A 14,264-nucleotide genomic window follows, 5' to 3' on the forward strand; every position below is an offset into this window, starting at 1 on the left:
CTAGCCATCGTTTTGTTCAATACTAATCCAGGAGTTAATAGTTTATTTTCTAGGTTTTCTTTATTGTTGTTCATTTTACCTTCAGGATAAAATATATAATCATCTGTATTTTTAAGCTTTTTTATAATCTGGCTCCTTGCCATATTCCTAGTCTTCTTAGACATTACTCTCCTCAACATACTCCATGATTCAGTGATACTGGCCTCATTGTTGTTCCTTACACATGACACTCCAACTCCTAAATCCACTGTCTCCCATATGTAGAAGTCTCTACCTTCTCATGTCTACCACTTAGCATTCTTATTTTAACTAATATCTCATATTTTTTGTAGAGCCAAGGATTAGGTGCAGTAACCCATCTGAACTTTCCAGGATTCCCATCCGAACAACTTTATAATAATGCCTCAAATCATATTTCCAGGCAGAGCCAACATAAAGTCATCCCAAGAAAAATTTTTTCCAGACCAAGAAAATATTAGAGGTTTGCAGAAGAAATCTGTGACACAGAGGTTAAGGTATGTCTGGCATGCTCCCTCATGGGGGCAGCAACAGCAACTGCAGGAGTACTTGGCCCAGAAGTGTTAAAGAAGTCAGACAGCTGCTCAGAAAGTGATTACAGAGGACCCTTCACAAGCACTGAATATAGTTGGCATTGATTGGCAACTCTATTGCCCATATACATTTTGTGATCACAGTTGCAGTTGGAGAGGGCCACTATTGGCTAGTCACAAGGTCTTAGGGCTTCTGGGCAAAGTTTCATGAGAAGCACTAGTGCTCACAGTGGCATAAGAGAAGGGACCCTTCTTGAGTAAAGAGCACAGTATAAATCAGAGAGCAAGGACCATACCTCCCCCAGGATCACACCAACTTCAAAGCACAAAAATCTTGCAGACCGAGAGAAGCCAAAATGGTGGAGTAGAAAGATACACATATGCTAGCTCCAAACCCACAGCCCATAAAATACCTGTAAAGAAGAACTCCCAACAAATTGTGGAACAGCAGAAACCACAGAACAACAGAGTGGAGGCGATTCCTGTTCCAGAGAGCCCTGAAAAACCAACACGAAAGGTCCGTCGGGCAATGGACCCAGAGCAAAGCCCAGCCCTGCCTTGGCCATGAAGCACCGAGAGGAGCAGATCCAAGCAGGCTTCAGGGACAGAATCTCTGGCAGCCATGTGTGTCCCTCCACCCACAGGTGCCAAAGGTCGATGGGAGGGTCTTTTCAGATCCTCAAGAGGGAAGTGGGGCTCCCCATGACTTGGGCCCCCTTGGGAGGCATCAGCTGAGGCAGCAGCAGAGAGAGTCTCCCAAAGTAGGCAGGAGCTTGGATCCATTGTTGAAGGTCTCTGCATAAACGCCCTGAGGGAACTGAGCCAGGGCTTGAGCACCTGAACTTAATCTCACACTGAATAGCAGCCCTGCCCTGTGGAAAGCCCTGAGGCTAGGGAGCAGCATTTAAATCTCAGACCCCAGGCACTGGCTGGGCAGATCTGGAGGCCAGGTGGGTGTGGAGAGAACACTCAGAAGTCAAATAACTGGCTGGGAAAATGCCCAGAAAAGGGAAAAAAAATAAGACCTTAGAAGGTTACTTTCTTGGGGAACAGATATCTCCTCCCTTCCTTTCTGATGAGGAAGAACAATGTTTACCATCAGGGAGAGACATAGAAGTCAAGGCTTCTGTATTCCAAACATCCAAAATAAATATTCAATGGGCTCAGGCCATGGAAGAGCTCAAAAATGATTTTGAAAATCAAGTTAGAGAGGTGGAGGAAAAACTAGGAAGAGAAATGAGAGAGATGCAAGAAAAGCATGAAAAGCAGGTCAACACCTTGCTAAAGGATACCCAAAAAAATGCTGAAGAAAATAACACCTTGAAAAATAGGCTAACTCAATTGGCAAAAGAGGTTCAAAAAGCCAATGAGGAGAAGAATGCTTTCAAAAGCAGAATTAGCCAAATGGAAAAGGAGGTTCAAAAGCTCACTGAAGAAAATAGTTCTTTCAAAATTAGAATGGAACAGATGGAGGCTAATGACTTTATGAGAAACCAAGAAATCACAAAACAAAACCAAAAGAATGACAAAATGGAAGATAATGTGAAATATCTCATTGGATCAATAGAGATAGAAAAGTAAATCCCATTTAAAATAACATTTAAAATAATTGTGTTAAAATAATACAATTACAAAACACTCAGCACAAATAGAAATAGATCTAAACAATTTGAGAAATATTCATTGTTGGTGGGTAGACTGAGCAAATAAAAATTATAATATTAAACATGCTAATTCACTTATTTGACTCCATATCAATCAAATGCCAAAGAACTATTTTACAGATTTAGAAAATTATTAATAAAACTCATCTGGAGGAGAGTAAAAAGATTAAGAATATTAAGGGAATCAGTGAGGAGAAAGTAGAAAGGTAGTCTGATGGTGCCAGTTCTCTAATTATCCTACAAAGTGGTAATAGTCAAAACAGTTTTATACTGATTAAGGAATGGAGCAGTTGATCAATACAGTAGATTATGACCACAACACACAGAAGTAAATGAGCAGAGTAACCTAATCTTTGATAAACACAAAGATCCTAAATGTGTATGTGAGGGGAGAATCACTATTTGAGAAAAATAACTGAGAAAAGTGGAAACTAGTCTGACAAAAAATAGAAACAGAGCAATATCTTATATTTTATACCAAGATAAGCTCAAAATTTGTATACGTTTACATATGACAACATAAGAAGATTAGGGGAAGACAGAAAAAATACCTGTCATATCTATTGGTAAGCGAAGAACTGATGACCAATACAAAATAGGATCAAGGGAGATAAAATGAGTAATTACAATTAGATTAAATTAAAAACTTTTTCCTTAAGCAAAATGAACATAAAGAAAATTAGAAAGGAAAGAAGGAAACTAAGTGGGGAAAATTTATAGCAAGTTTTTTTTTTTTCTGATAACAGTCTTACTTCTCAAATATAAAGAGAACTAAGCCAAAATTATATAAAAAAAACAAAACAAAATATTTCCAAGTGATAAATGGTCAAACACTATAAGAAAGAAGTTTTTAGAAGAAAAAAATTGAAGCTATCAATAGACATATGTTAAAAGTTTTCTAAATTAGTAGTAATTAGAGAGATGACATTAAAACAATTCCAAGAAACGACTACACATCCTTCAAATTGGCTAATATGACTAGAAAAAAAATTGAAAATGCTGAAAAGAATGTGGAAAAATAGGTAACATGAGGGACAGAGTCAAAATGGCAGAGAAAAGGCAGAAAGTTTTTTGAGTGGAGTCAAGATGATAGAGTACAAGCAGGGACTTCTAGAGCTCTCCATGCCCCCCAAACTCACCCAAATAACTGTAAAAAAAAATTACTCTAGACCAATTCTAGAGTTGCAGAACCCATAGACTGACAGAGTGAAGCAAATCTCTACCCCAAGACAACCTGGAAATTCAACATGAAAGGTCTCTGGCAAAGAGCTGGGAGCAGAGTACAGGCTAGCACGGGCTACACCAGCACAGAAAGGACCTGAGCAGGCTTTGGGGGGACTGAATCTCTGGACCTGTAGTGGTTTCCAGACTTCACAATCCCAAAGCTCTGAGGACAAATTGGAAGGTCAGTAGAAAAAACCTGTTGAACCTTTGAGAGTGAGTAGAACACACAGCTGGAAATATCCAGGCCCAGCCCCAGGGCAGCAGAGGGAGGGAAATAGCCTGCACCAGCCAGCGTAGAGGGAGCTATTGTTTCTGGAGCTCTAGCCCCACAGATTGTGAAGGGATCAAGCAGCTGACAGTACACACCCCAACCCAACTGGAAGCAGGGAACTACCTTGAAAAAGAGCTCAAAAGTCAAGTAAATGGTTGGTGAAATGAGCAAAAGCCAGAAAAAGAGTCAGACTATAGAATCTCACTTTTATGACAAGGAAGACCAAAATATACAAACAGAGGAAGACAATAAATTCAAAGCTCCTCCATTCAAAGCCTTCAAGAAAAATATGAATTGTCCTCAAGACATGGAAAAGCTCCAAAAGGATTTTGAAAATCAAATAAGAGAAGAAGAGGAAAAATTAGGAAGAGAAATGAGAGTGATGCAAGACAATCACACAAAAAAAATCAAATAATTGCTAAAGGGGACCCCAAAATGCTGAAGAAAATAGCACCTTAAAAAACAGAATAATTCAAATGGCAAAAGAGATCCAAAAAGCCAATGACGTGAAGAATGTCTTAAAACGCAGAATTAGCCAGATTAGCTCACTTAAGAAAATAATTCCTGAAAGATTAGAATGGAGCAGATGGAAACTAATGGCTTTATGAAACATTAAGAAATTATGAAACAAAATCAAAGGAATGGAAAAATAGCAAACAATGTGAAATTTTTCTCATTGGAAAAATAACTGACATAAAATAGATCCAGGAAAGAGGATTTAAAAATTACTGGATTACCTGAAAGCCATAATCAAAAAAAAAAAAAGTCTACATATCATTTTTCAAGAAATTATCATGGAAAACTTCCCTGATATTCAAGAACCAGAAGATAAAATAGGTGTTGAAAGAATCCACTGAACACTTCCTGAAAGAGAAGCCAGAAGGAAAACTCTTATGAATATTGTAGCCAAATTCCAGAGCTTCTAGGGCAAGGAGAAAATATTCCAAGCAGAGAAAAAGAAACAGTTTGAGTATTGTGGAAACACAATCAAAAGAACACAAGATATAGCAGTTTCTACATTAAGGGATCAAAGGGCTTTGAATATGACACTCCAGAGGTCAAAAGAGTTAGGATTAAAACAAAGAATCACCTACCCATCATACCTGAATGTAATACTTCAGGGGAAAAATTGGTCATTCAGTGACAGAGAGGACTTTCAAACATTCTTGATGAAAAGACCAGAGCTGAATAGAGCATTTGACTTTCAAATACAAGAACCAGAAAAGCATGAAAATGTAAACAGGAAAGAGAAATCATAAGGGACTTGCTAAGGTTGAATGGTTTACATTCTTACATGGAAAGATAATCTTTGTAGCTCTTGAGTCTTTTCTTAGTATTAGGGTAGTTGGAGGGAATATATATATATACATATATATATATATATATATATATATATATATATATATAGAGAGAGAGAGAGAGAGAGAGAGAGAGAGAGAGAGAGAGAGAGAGAGAGAGAGAGAGAGAGAGTCAGACAGACAGACAGACAGACAGAGACAGAGAGAGACAGAGATAGTGCAACAGACAGAGAGAGGGCAACAGGGTGAGCTGAATATGAAGGAAGGGATAATATCTAAAAAAATAAAATTAAGGGGTAAGAGAGGAATGTATTCGGAGAAGGAGAAAGGGAGAAATAGAATGGGCTAAATTATCTCTCACATAAAAGAGGCAAGAAAAAGCTTTATCAATGGAGGAGAAGGGGGGAGTTAGAGGGAAAGAATGAACCTTACTCTCACTGGATTTGGCTTATGGAGGGAATACCATGCACACTCAATTTGGTATGAAAATCTACAGGATTGTAGGTATGAAAAACTGGTATGAAAACTTTAATAACTAAAGGGGAATGATAGAAGGGAGGGCAAAAGGGAGAAGGGGGTATTTAGAAGTAACCAGTTTTTAGGACGGACAGAGTCCAAACAGGCAACAGAATAAATGGGGGTGGCAGGACAGGAAGGAGGGAAATATAGTTAGTCTTTCATAACATGACTCTTATTGATGCATTTTGCATGATTATACATGTGTAGCCTATATAGCATTGCTTGCTTTCTCAATGTGGGTGGGTGGGGAGGAAAGAAGGTAGAGAAGTTGAAACTCAAAGTTTTAAGGATCAATGTTAAAAATTGTTTTTACATGCAACTGCGAAATAAGACATACTGGCAATGGGGAATAGAAATCTTTCTTGCCCTACAACAAAATAGTGAGGAAGAGGATAATAGAAGGAAAGGTTGTGATAGAAAGGAGGGCAGATAAGGGGAAGGGGTAATCGGAATGCACACTGTCTTGAGGTGGGTAGAGTGGAGAGATAGGGAGAAAATTTGGATCTCAAAATCTTGTGGAAGTGAATATTGAAAACTAAAAAATAAATAAAATTTTTAAAAAGGAAAAGGACCTATATGTTCTCAAGTGTTTATTGCAACTCTCTTTGCAGTGGCAAAGAACCAGAAATTGCAGGGATGCCCGTCATTTGGGGAATAGCTAAACAAGTTGTAGTATATGATTGTGATGGAATACTGGTGTGTTATAAAAAATGATGAGTGCAATGATTTTAGAAAAACATAGACCAACTTGCATGAAATAATGAAGAGTAAAATGATCAGAACCAAGAGAATATTATGTACAATAACCACAGTATTAAAGTTATTTTGACTAGTATGAATACCCAAATTAACTTTAACGATATAAAAATAAATGTAGTATCTGTATCCTGAGAAAGAACTGATGAATAGACATATTAATAGAATAATCTGATATATACATATGTGTGTGAAAAAGAAATTTACATGAAAGGAATAGCAAGTTGTGCATGGTAGATTTACAGTTTCATGTGCAATCATCTTTTTATCACAGTATGTTATGAAAGTGCTTTTTAATTTCATAAATTAAAAGGAATATAACTTAAAATAAACAAATAAAGTGATAGTGGGATTAAATGTAAAATAACTACTATGTAAAGAAAAAAGAATAACACTTCTGAAAAATAATGGTATGAAGCCTTTTATTGACTATGTTGCTATAATTTAGCTAAGACAGATTTATAGCTTTCCCTTGATGTCCCAATTTTGTAATAACTGAAAAATGATAATGAGATGATTTGGGGATGACTTAGTTTGGGGTGTTTTGTGGATGCCTGGTTTTTGATGAAGACATGCTGGATTTTTTTACTGTTTCATTTTGTAAATGTTCACTTACCATCCATTTAATATGTCATTCTATAATTATTCCAGGAATTTAAATCTAGATCATTGGCTTATAGTTTAAGGAGCTCATTCTCTTCCTTTTTTTGCAAATTAGGACATTTGTCAGAAATTAAATCTGTGATACTCCACCTATGCCCCATGAACTTTTAGAAGTCACAGACAGTGACTTAAAAATTACATCTGAATTTCTTTATATCCTAAAGCACTCAGCATGGTGCCTGGCATATTGTAGGAGCTTAATAAATACTCACTGATGACTTGACTTGAAATGACATCTACTATTCTAGGATGTGATTAATTTGTGCCTGTTGAATAAAACTCTGCTAAGGCAAGCGATATGTTCTTTTACTGTGTCCTTACTTATCTTGGTTTTATATTCATTTTTGTTCTTCCCTTTCTTGTCCAAAGACTATTCTCCTTGGCAGGAAGGAAATGCCAGATAAGAACTGAGCAGTTCTGCTTCCTCTCTTTTGCCAGTTATATTCATTATACTCCTCCTGAGCAACAGGCCTACCCTTCCCCTGATTCTACTTTTCCCAAATACAGATATCTCATCCACATGTGTCAGGAAGACACTGATGATAAATGACCACCTCTAATTTTTTTCATATTTCCATATTCAATGTGACAGATAATAAAATGAAAATAAAATCATATTCAGTGTTGAAATTGCATACCAAATGGAAAACACAGGCACATTATTGCACTATTGGTGGAGTTATGAATTGGTCCAACCACTGTGAAAATCAACTTGAAATTAAACTTTTAAAAATGTAGCTAAAATATACATATTCTTTGACTCAGTATTCCTGCTACTAGGCTAATACAGTCCAAAACAGAGAGAAAGACGCTATCTATATGTGTGTGTGTGTATATTTTTACACTGTTTTTAATAGCAAAGAACAGCAACCAAAGTAGATGTGCATTGACTGGAGGGTGATTAAGCAAAGTTGATGCAGTGGGTAGAGCACCAGGTTAGGAGTCAGAAAGACCTGAATTCAAATATGAACTCAGATGCTTATTAGCTTTGTGAGCATAGACAAGTCACTTAACCTCTATAGACAGAAGTGTAGACGTATGTAACAAAAACAACAAAAAGAAACTGAATTAGATTTACTCAAATTTGTTTCCAAAGAAGAGATGAGGAAATAGACCTCTCCCACATCTTTGCAGAGGTGAGAAACTATGACTATAGAACACTGTGTACATTGTCAATTCTGCTTTATAAATAAATTTGGTTCACTGAAATGCTTCTCTTTTTTCTTCTCTTTCTTTTATCTTCTTCCTGGCAATAGATGTTCTTTGGATGGAGAGAGAGAAACATACGGAGAAAATATAGAAAGTATTAATTAAAATTTAAAATGCTTAATAAATTGAGCTGGATCATTCAGAGTCAGGTACATGATGTATATATTATAATTCCAAAGGTACCAATGGCTAATAGGAGAGATCATTAACTCTTCCTTACCTACAATATGAGACAAGACCCTAATTAGAAGATATTAGATAATTTTTAATGTCTTCTGTAAAAAATCAGAATCAAGTGACAGTTAAAAAGAGAGCCAGAGAGCCAGATACAGAGAGATAAACACACAGAGACAGAGATACAGAGACAAAGAGAGATACAGAGACATAGAAATGGAGATGGGGGGAATTAAGACTGAAATGATGAAATAGAACAGATTTATAGTCAGTTGACAAACATTTATTAAGTATTTATTGTATGTCAGGTAGCATGGAAAGTGTTCAACATACACAGAAAGACAAAAACATTACCATTAGGAGCTCACATTCTATTTTAGAGACAAGGTACAAATAATTGTACATACAATACTGTATATACATATATGCAGATATGTGCAGTGTAAATGGGATAATCTCAGAGACAAGTAATTAGCAGTGGAAGAAAGAGGAGAACAACAGAAAGGCCTCCTGCAGAAGTGAGCTGTCTGGAAGGAAGCCAAGGGAGCAAGGAAGCAGATGTAGGGAGGAAAAGCTTTCTAGAAATGGAAAACAACCAGTAAAAAGATAGGGAGTTGGGGAATGTAATGACATATATCAACCATCACTGAAAAATAGTTGGATATCCCTGAAACCTGATTATTTCTCCTGTATATCATGCATCTAAGCAATAGTGTAGACTCAGTGTTCTAGTTCTTTCTCAGGGCATAGATAACTGAGAAATAAGATAAAATTAAAGATAATAGTTTTTTTAAAAAAAAACATTTTATTGATTAAAAGCTAATTGCCGCTGATAAAAAATTAAGAGAAAAATACTAATTGAAGTATGTTAACAATGAATCTTGAAAACAAATCACACAATCACATCCAATGATCTTCACTTTATTAAATGTTACTTAAGTTAATCTGACTTTGGTTTTTAACTTTTTTTCTCCCAAAGAAAGAAAGAAAATTATACTGAAAAGCAATATAACTCTGGTCCATAGCATGCATAAACTGCAGAAGCTTTTGCAAGGGAAGCTTGTAAATCACTTTAGGCAATCTGTCTCACCTGCATTTTTTTGTCACAATCTTCGAGGTTCTGCCCACAATTTAATGAAAAGCACTGAGGAACTCCTAAAAGCTCTTAGAATACTTTCTGCTTTTTCCATACAGTCCCTCCCAAAGAACTTGAATTTCCTCCTTTTATTTCCCATAAAGTAAAAAACAAGAAGAGAATGAGCTATAGAACACCAGGTTAATATAAATCACATATACCTTCAGAGGATCTTCAAATAAGGACATTGTTATCTGCATGACAAAATTATTAGTTTAATATAATTATTCCCTCTTTCTCTGTGTCTCTCTCTGTGTCTGTCTCTCTCTCTGTCTCTGTCTCTTTCTCTGTCTCTCTCTTCATGATACTTTTCTTCCTCTGCCTTTCTCATATGTCTGAAGAATAAGGAATTAACACTGAAACTTAAAACCACTATTCATTTCATTAACCACTGTTAATCCATTGTTTATAATTTGTTTCCCATGAGTACTGAACTACATTTGAAAAGATTATAACCTTTTGTTTCCTCTTTTGGATCTTTTAAACACTTTGAAACAGTATAGTTTTTAATCCTCTAGTCCTTCATTCTGGTATGGAGGTTCTTAAAGGCTACCCTAACACTACCAAGATGGAAAGGTCTTCAGTATAGACTGCATACATTTTGTCATAAAGCCAGCCTATCACAGTGCTGAGAGATTCACTAGAAAATTAGCCACTGTGCTATTTTTAAGACTCGGCAACTCACAATTAGGATCTACTAAGGATTAAGGGAATGACAATCCATATAGGTGGAGGTACAACTCATAAAGGTTAAATCGTGGTTCTTTATAGAAATTAAATAATTTTAACTTTAGGAAACCAGTCCAATAAATGATATAACAAAGGATGTAGGGACCTATGAAATTTGTCTTGCTTTTGTCCAAATTGCTTTGCATTTAGACCATTGTGAGAAATAGAATAATTAGTTTTATGTGCTAATCAGAAATATAGGAAACCTAAGTTACATATCCTTTGCAAATTATAATTATGATGCAAAATTACTTTCCTCATTGCTAATGTTACTATATATTCCATTTCTTTGCAACTAAATTTGTAAATGTTTCACTTTTTCTTATTTCTTTGAGGGTTGGGGGTATTGCCCATAGATTGCATATGTGAAGAAATACTATTATTTATATAGATAATTGGTTATTGTACTCTCCTTCTGAGCTCACATCAGAAGTGGATGATTAATTTGTAAAAAAAAAAAAAAGGGTTATTCTTGAGCAAGTTTATTTTGAACAAATGTTTTCATTCTTTTTGTTTTATTTTTTTTCTTTTCGCTAGTCTTATAAATTTCAAGAAGACAGAAAATGGTTACAGTTTGTTTCTTCCATTGTTTTATACAGAGGGATGCACTGTCAGAATCCTACCATTGAATATTAAGAGGTGTAAGGTTAACTGAACCAGAAATCACTAAATAACCAAGGAGTGAGCAGCTATATTTTCACCAAACCATTAGGAATTCAGATGGAGAAATGATATGAGCACCTGGGATTGATGTTGAAATTCTAGGACTTGATTGGGTATAAGAAAGATGGGAATCTAAAATATTATGGTGGGGATACAAAAAATCAACATAATCATTTGTTCAAATCCCAAATTGATATAAACATAGGTGTAATACAGAGAACAGATGACTAAGCAAAACAGGAAAAAAACCTTGATCCAAAGAAAGATTGCATATGTAAGAATCTTGACAAAAATAGACAGGATTTATAAGAACGAGTCACTGCCAAGATGAATTGTGAAGAGATAAGTTGAGCCATTTTGTGGGAGTCTTTTGATCCTGGTATTACAAAAGCTACTTTGACATCTTAAAAGATGCACAATTCTGTGCCCCTGAATGCTAAAATTCACTACCTTAGGAACTGATCTTGCAATTTGTCCTTTTCAACCAACCAATTGCAATCTCTGGAGAATTTGTTAGGGGCTTACTTTGTATCAGGCATGATGCTAGGTGTTGAGAACACAAAGGTGAGTGAAATAATCCCTGACCTCAAGAAGCTTAAATTCTAATGTAGAAGATAATATGTACATATATAAGTATACATAAGTGAAATGAGTATGAGGTGGTACTTAACATAGTAATATTCAACTACCTGGAAAAACCAGGAAAGGCCACTTGCTAAAGATGGCACTTGCATTGAATCTTGAAGGAAATAAAGAATTCCAAGAAGCAGAAGTGAGAAAGAAAAGGACTCACTGCCCAAGGGCAGCCAGTCCAAAGGCATGAAGATATCAGAAGGAATGTTCTTGTCAGAACAGATAAAGCAGGATAACTATGCCACTAAGGACCTTGACAGAAGTCATGTTTAAGTCTAGAAGAGAAGGAGGAGGCCAGTTGTGAAAATCCTTGGTTATCAATAGAGGAGTTTATATTTGGTATTAAATATAAAAAGGAGACACTGGAGGTTATTAAATTGGAGTATCATGGACAGATCTGCACTTTAGGACAATAATTTTGGCTGTCATGTGAAGGATGAATTCAGTCAAAGAGAGATTTAGGGCAGGGAGAATTAATTAGAAGGTATTGTATTACTCAATGAAAAGTTATACGCAGAGATGAAAACAACTAGATACTTCAATTCAGCAAATATTTAATTATGTGCAAGACCCTATGATAAACTATGAGGCTACCAAGATAAAAACAATTCCTGAACTTAAATGTGGCAATCCAGGAAGTGGCAATCCTACTCACTAGGAATAAGGTACTATGATCAACTTTGAGAATGTGAAAACAAATTAAGATATTAAACAAACACAAATAAACATATTATGCAGTAAGGTACTTTTCTTACAGAGCAGTTTAGCAAAAGAAATATTTTAATGATTTGTTAAGGGACAAAGATATTGGCAGTTATAGATTAGGAAAAGATATTTTGTTTAATAAAAATACTCAAAATATTTTCATGAAAAAGCACGGTTTTCATATGAGATTCTAACAGGTTGGGACAGGAAATTGTGATGTAAATATTAAGACTTAAAAACACCTCATGACGGAGGTAGGACAATGCCTCATTTTCATGTGAATTGCTTGATGGCAAAAAGGAAAATTTTAATTTATTTATTAAAAAATTTATTATTTATTATTTTTTAATTTTTTTAATGAGAAAATCATGAGTATGAAAAAACTAAGTTTTAAGTACCAAAAAAGTGAGATGTTAGATCCTATTGATGACAATAGCTGTAGGGTATTATGCATAAACTGTTATATGCTTTAAAAGGCTAAAAATTTGTAAGTATTTGGAGGGAGAATTTTCAATGGATTTCACAGGGGAAATTTGTAAATTCTACCTTTTAAATGAAAAATATTGCTGAGAGCCCGAGGTACTGATTTTATCTGTTGAGCATAACAGCACACATAAACTCTAAGTGATTGCATGTGTTCATCCTTTGTTGACGAAGAAGACCAGGCCATCAGAGAACTAATGACATGACTTGTACTTGACTTTGTTTTGAGTGAGGGAGGGCTGTGCAGGTCACCAACCTCACTTCTCCTCCAGAGCCATCTGAATGCAGTGACCAAATATTCATCAGGATGACTGAAGATGACCCAGGATGAGGCAATTGGGGTTAAGTGACTTGCCCAAGGTCACACAGCTAGTGAATGTCAAGTGTCTGAGGTGAGATTTGAACTCAGGTCCTCCTGACTCCTGAACTGGTGCTCTATCCACTGTAACACCTAGCTGGCCTCTAGGAGATTGCACACTGTAGCTGAAGAATGAAAAAAAAAAACAATTAGGAGATATTGACATATCAAGGGATTAAAAACTGCTTGTCAAAGTTGTTTGAAGAAATCAGGAAAAGGAAAAGGAAACCAAAAAGTAGGCATTGGCTGGTAGGTATTGATTGGATGAATAAAGACTTAAGTTTCATCTCCTTCACTTTATTCCTGTGCTTTGTTATATAAGAAGAGCTGGTTAGGTTGGTTTGAGTTGGCCAGAATCAACCTGGGCTCTATGCTTTGATGTCTATTATGATTATACAATGCAGCCTGCACTGCAATGAATAGGTAGGTTGGTCTGTATAGCCCATAGATAGCCTGCTTAATGAATTTTGTTATAAACTTGCTTAAAGAAATTTTCTATCCGAATTAAGAGGCAAAACTTTCTAAACAATGTTTTTCAAGGTGAATGCTATTTAAAAGAACTTATAAATGCTATATTTGAGTAGAAAAAGGAAGAGGATTTGCCCAACTGGAGAATAAGTAAGGACCAACTGAGAGAGAATTATGTTAGAGAACTGGTTTCAAGTGCTTCAGTTTCCTGAAAGGACCATTAACATCAAAGTTGGCAATTAAGAGGTTGAATGACCCGAATCACATTGATTTTTCCTCCTCCGTGAGTTTCTCACATTAATATGCTCCTTCTGACATATTTTATTATTCATGTACTTGCTTAATATATGAGTGCTTGTGATGTTACCATTTCTTTTGCATAATTGCTTTTGGGGCAGGTAGATGGAGAATTGCGTGGATTGCTTGCCCTAAAATCAGAAAGACCTGAGTTCAAACCCTCTAGCTTTATGTCCCTGGGCAAATTTCTTAGCCTGTTTGTCTGTTTCTCCCTCTCTAAAATGGGAATGATGCTAGTAGCTACCTCTCAGAGTTGTATCAGATTAGATAATAATTATAAAGTTCTTAGCACATTGCCTGGCATGTAAAAATACATAAAAATACTAACTATTACTCCTAGTACGACTTTGCTTCTTGTTCAGTCATCATTCAGTCATGACTACATTTGGGATTTTCTTGGCAAATAGCCTAGAGTGGTTTGCTATTGCCTTCTCCAGCTCCTTTTACGGATGATGAAACTGAGG

This window comes from Notamacropus eugenii, chromosome 1 (assembly GCF_028372415.1).
Source record: "Notamacropus eugenii isolate mMacEug1 chromosome 1, mMacEug1.pri_v2, whole genome shotgun sequence".
NCBI lineage: Eukaryota > Metazoa > Chordata > Mammalia > Diprotodontia > Macropodidae > Notamacropus > Notamacropus eugenii.